General features: G+C 31.9%; 1 pseudogene; it reads left to right on the top strand.

Annotated features, from left to right (window-relative positions):
• Positions 1 to 1896: 1896 nt before the first annotated feature.
• Positions 1897 to 1997, top strand: LOC124987713 (uncharacterized; annotated as a pseudogene).
• Positions 1998 to 5930: the final 3933 nt, after the last annotated feature.

Below are 5930 nucleotides of genomic sequence, written 5' to 3'. Positions count from 1 at the left end.
TATTTGTGACACAATAGGATATGTTTGAATTCCATACACACTCATTCTAGGTAAAAAGAAAATTATGAACTGCTGGGTATGGTGGCACACACCTGTAATCTCAGCAGCTCTGGAGACCCAGGCAGGAGGATCTTAAGTTCAAGGCTATCTTCAACAACCTGTCTAAAAATAAAAATAAATAAATAAATGGAAAAGAAAAGAAAAAAAGATGGATTGGGGTTGTGGTTTAGTGACTAACTGCTCATGGGTTTAATCCTTACTACCAAAAAAAATTATGAGCAGAATAAACTTCGTGCGGACAGTAGAGATATACCAACATATCATTATCTCCCCACCAAAAATGTAAAACCCTAGTTTAATATTCCAGAATAAACTAACTGAAATTAATGCATTAAACAAAGTACAAATCTGTATTATAAAAAATGAAGAGTCAATAAAAGAGAGTTGGAAATAGAGGTTTCATTTCAGAGGTCAGAAATTATTTAGAAATCTATTTCAAAGAATTTCAGAAATGAAGACAAAAACAAGTAAACAATATAAAAGAATACCAATCATATTTTATAGTGAAAGGAATAGAAAATGAAAAATTTAAATTTAAATCAAGCAAAGATATAGAAAGACATATAATGAGAGACAAAATGATAGAAAAAGAAAATAGTTCCAGTATATTTATTGAAAGATAAAAATGAAAGCAAAAGAAAGGACAAAGAATAAATATCGTCGTATTTTTATAGAACTTTCCCTGAAATAGAGTAAGAATTATAACTTCATATCAGGTGTCTGAGAAAACTTTCACAAGCAGCCCAAATCAAGACATATTATGGCAAAATTATTTGATTTCAGCTCCAAATGCTCTCACAAGCCAATTACCTTAAAGACAACATCAATAAAACTTCAACAATTCTGTGGAATTAAAAAAAAATCTTTACAATTCTATTTATGAGGCAAATAAATATTGATTATAAAAATTGATAAAATTCCACTAAAAAGGAAACTAAATGTCAACCTTGGATACAAATATCAATAAGATTCTTCAATTTGTAAATTATTATAATTGCTATGAAAACACTATCATTGTTTCTTTCCTGGAGCAAAAAAAAAAAAAAAAAAAAAAAAAGCATATTAATGTTTATGTGGAAGGACAAACAAGCAAGAATAAGGAAACAATGAAAATTAAGAAACAGGGCTGGGTTAACTGGGCCAAATAAGAACTGTATTTTCGATATTGCTACATAAGTGAATAGAATAGAAACTCTGGAAGTGGATGTATTTGCAAACAAATCTTCAGTATATTAAAAAGGTAGCTTCAGATACCAGTGAGAAAAAATACACTTTTAATAATAATTGGTACTGGGATAAATGTGTAATTATGAGAAAAAACAAAATCATTTTCATATTGTACACACAAATATTACAAGAAAATATGGGTTATTCATCTAAAATTACAAAAGTAGGGCAAAGAATCTTTCTTTTTTTTTTTTTTTTTCAGTGCTGAGGTTGAACCCAGGGGTGCTTTACCACTGAACTGCATCCCAGCCTCTTTTATTTTTTGTTTTGAGATGGGGTTTTCCTAAGTTGTCCAAGTTGGACTTTAGCACTTCATCCTCAACCTCCTGAGTAGTTGAGATTACAGGCATGCAGAGTCTTAACTGTGACTCAAAGAATAGAAGCAATAAAAGATAGAATTAATGATTTCAATTATGTAATTTGTCAAAACCCCAAAACAAATAAACTTATAGACAAATTGACAAATGGAAAATTAGTATTTTGAAATATTTTTAATAAAATATTAAATGTCATCAGATCTCATTAAATAAGATTATACAATTCAGTAATTTTGCAATATAGACAAGCAAGATAGTTATGTATCTCCTAAGGATAAAGAAAAAGGTAAGGTGTTGCTATGGCAGCACATAACAAAATTTGAAATAAAACAGACATTAGTGTGGCTTCTGCCCAAGGATGACAAGGAAATTTGTGAAGGGTTCCTTATTTTTGTGAACTCTTAAAATAGTAAATTTCCCATGATGTACAGTTTAACAAAATTAAACAAATACATATGATTAATAAAATAATATATAAAGTAAAAAGGAATACAAGGACATCTTAAATTATTTTCTGTGATCATCTTTTTAGTAATAATTATAAAAACAAATATGATTTTCTTTTGATGTAATAAAACATGAAGCATACAACTCCTCCTATTAAGTACACTTACCAAAAAGTAAGACATAACCTTGATCAGTCTTCTACATTTAACTACTTTTTCACAGAAATAAAAGGATCTATATACCACTTTTGGTTACACAAAAGATAAAATGAGAAAATCTTGAATATGCAAAGTTTTATATGATCAATGCCCTGAGTTTCTTTATTAAATAAAGTATAAGGGGAGGAAACAGCATAGTAAGCTTATAAATTGAAAGCAACTAAATCTGTACCAATAAATTCAAAGTATATAATTAGTTTCCTGTTTCAAACAAACTGACTCTAAATAAATTTGATGTGATATTGAAGGGAATTTGAGGAGAGCATACTTTATAACATTACAAAATCATAATTACTTGCAGTGATAAAATAGTGGAATTATGATTTTTAAAAGTATCTTTTTACAAATACATAGTGAGTAATCTATGGATACAATAATGTGATGTCCAGAATTTGGGTGAAAAATTATCTATCATGGGGCATTGGAAAGAATATTGATTTAGGCTTAGAAAAAAAATATATTGATGGTGTTGAAACTGGATTTTAGATTCACAAGTGTTTATTATGATGTTTTATCTTTCTTATGTATTTATACTTTTCCATTATAGTTCTTAGAGAAGTACCAATGTTAATATCACGACTGAATAGTATTGGATAAGAAATGATTGTTTCAAGTTATTTACAAACCTGGGAATAAGAAGAATAATGAGGGCCTGGGGTTGTGGCTCAGTGGTAGAGCACTTGTCTAGCATGTGAGAGGCACTGGGTTTAATTCTCAGCACTACATATAAATAAATAAATAAAATTAAAAGACTATGGACAACTAAAAAAATATTTTTTAAAAAAAGAAGAAACAATGAAAGAGAACCTAATTTTTTTCTCTTTTTTATTGGTGCATTATAGTTTTGTATAATGATGGGATTTATTTTTACATATTTGTACATGTACAAAATAACAATATAATTTGGCCAGTATCACTCCCCAGCACTTTTCTCCTCCCTCCCACCGCCCTCCTCTTGGTACCTTTCCACTACTGATCTCCCTTTGATTTTCATGAGACCCACCCCACCGTCCTTTTCCTTTTTCTTCTCTAGCTTCTACATAGGACCATTGACTTTCTGAGTTTGACTTATTTCACTTAACATGATGGTCTATATTCCATCCATAAAATATACTATATTTTAAATATTTTTCAAACTGAAGAACCTAAGTGTGTGCATGCTTCATTTGTTTTCATTCCAAATCTTGGTGTTTGTTTTTTTTTTTAATTAAAAAAATTTTTTTTTTTTTTTAGGGTTCATGCAATTATTATTATTGTTATTTGTACTGGGATGGATCCCTAGGGTATTTTACCACTGAACTACCTCCACAACCCTTTTTTTTTAAATTTATTTTTATTATAAACAAATGGGTTACATGTTGTTTCTGTTTGTACATGGAGTAACAGCATACCATTTGCGTAATCATACATTTACATAAGGTAATGATGTTTGGTTCATTCTGTTATTTTTTCCTTCCCACCCTCCCCTCCCACCCCTCTTTTCCCTCTATACAGTCCTGCCTTCCTCCATTCTCCTCCATTCTTGCCCCCTCCCACCATCCATTATGTGTCATCATCCACTTATCAGTGAGATCATTCATCTTTTGGATTTCTGAGATTGGCTTATCTCACTTAGCATGATATTCTCCAATTTCATCCATTTGCCTGCAAATGCCATAATTTTATTATTCTTTATAGCTGAGTAATATTCCATTTTATATATATATATATATATATATATATATATATATATATATATACCACTGTTTCTTTATCCATTCATCAATTGAAGGACATTTAGGTTGGTTCCACAATCTGGCTATTGTGAACTGAGCAGCTATGAACATTGATGTGGCTGTATCTCTGTAGTATGCTGATTGTAAGTCCTCTGGGTATAGGCCAAGGAGTGGGATAGCTGGGTCAAATGGTGGTTCCATTCCAAGTTTTCTAAGGAATCTCCACACTGCTTTCCAAAGTGACTGCACTAATTTGCAGCCCCACCAGCAATGTATGAGGGTACCTTTTTCCCCACATCCTCTCCAACACCTATTGTTGCTTGTATTCTTGAAAATCAGCATTCTAATTGGGGTGAGATGGAATCTTAGGGTAGTTTTGATTTGCATTTCTCTTATTACTAAAGATGGTGAACATTTTTTCATATGTTTGTTGATTGCTTATAGATCTTCTTCTGTGAAGTGTCTGTTCATATCCTTAGCCCATTTGCTGATTGTATTATTTATATTCTTAGTGTAGAATTTTTTGAGTTCTTTATATATTCTGGAAATGAGTGCTCTATCTGAAGTATGAGTGGTAAAGATATTCTCCCACTCTGTAGGCTCTCTCTTCACATTGCTGATAGTTTCCTTTGCTGAGAGAAAGCTATTTAGTTTGAATCTATCCCAGTTATTGATTCTTGCTTTTATTTCTTGTGCTATGGGAGCCCTGTTAAGGAAGTCTGATCCTAAGCCAACAAGTTGAAGATTTGGACCTACTTTTTGTTCTATAAGATGAAGGGTCTGTGGTCTGATTTTGAGGTCCTTGATCCATTGTGAGTTGATTTTTGTGCAGGGTGAGAGATAGGGGTTTAGTTTCATTCTGTTGCAATTGGATTTTCAGTTTTCCCAGCACCATTTGTTGAAGAGGCTGTCTTTTCTCCATTGCATATTTTTGGCACCTTTGTCTTGTATGAGAAAATTGTATTTATTTGGGTTTGTGTCCATGTCCTCTATTCTGTACCATTGATCTACCTGTCTATTTTTGTGCCAATACCATACTGTTTTTGTTACTATTGCTTTGTAGTATAGTTGAAGTTCTGGTATTGCAGTACCCCCTATTTCATTCTTCCTGCTAAGGATTGCTTTAGCTATTTTGGGTTTCTTATTCTTCCAGATGAATTTCATGATTGCTTGCTCTATTTCTGTAAGGTACATGATTGGGATTTTAATTGGAATTGCATTGAATCTGTATAGCACTTTTGGTAGTATGGCCATTTTGACAATATTAATTCTGCCTATCCAAGAACATGGGAGATCTTTCCATCTTCTAAGGTCTTCCTCAATTTCTTTCTTCAATGTTTTATAGTTTCATTGTAGAGCTCTTTTACCTCTTTGGTTAGATTGATTCCCAAGTATTTTATTTTTTTTGAGGCAATTGCAAATGGAGTTGTTTTCCTCATTTCCCTTTCAGCTGTTTCGTCACTTGCGTATAAAAATGCTTTAGATTTATGCGTGTTGATTTTATAGCCTGCTATTTTGCTGAATTCATTGATGAGGTCTAGAAGTTTTCTGGAGGAGGTTTTTGGATCCTCTAAATATACAATCATGTCATCAGCAAATAGTGACAGCTTAAGTTCCTCTTTTCCTATTCATATCCCTTTAATTTCTTTCGTCTGCCTAATTGCTCTGGCTAGAGTTTCGAGGACAATGTTGAATAGAAGTGGTGAAAGAGGACATCCCTGTCTTGTTCCCATTTTTAAAGGGAATGGTTTCAGTTTTTCTCCATTAAGAATGATATTGGCCATGGATTTACCATAACTAGCCTTTACAATGTTCAGGTATATTCCTACTATCCCTATTTTTTCTAGTGTTTTGAGCATGAAGGGGTGTTGTATTTTGTCAAACGCTTTTTCTGCGTCAATTGAAATAATCATATGATCCTTATCCTTAAGTCTATTGACAAGATG

The sequence above is a fragment of the Sciurus carolinensis genome, chromosome 6, assembly GCF_902686445.1.
Source record: "Sciurus carolinensis chromosome 6, mSciCar1.2, whole genome shotgun sequence".
Classification (NCBI taxonomy): domain Eukaryota; kingdom Metazoa; phylum Chordata; class Mammalia; order Rodentia; family Sciuridae; genus Sciurus; species Sciurus carolinensis.
Note: the sequence above shows the minus strand (reverse complement) of the source record. Positions and strands in the feature narration are given on the sequence as shown.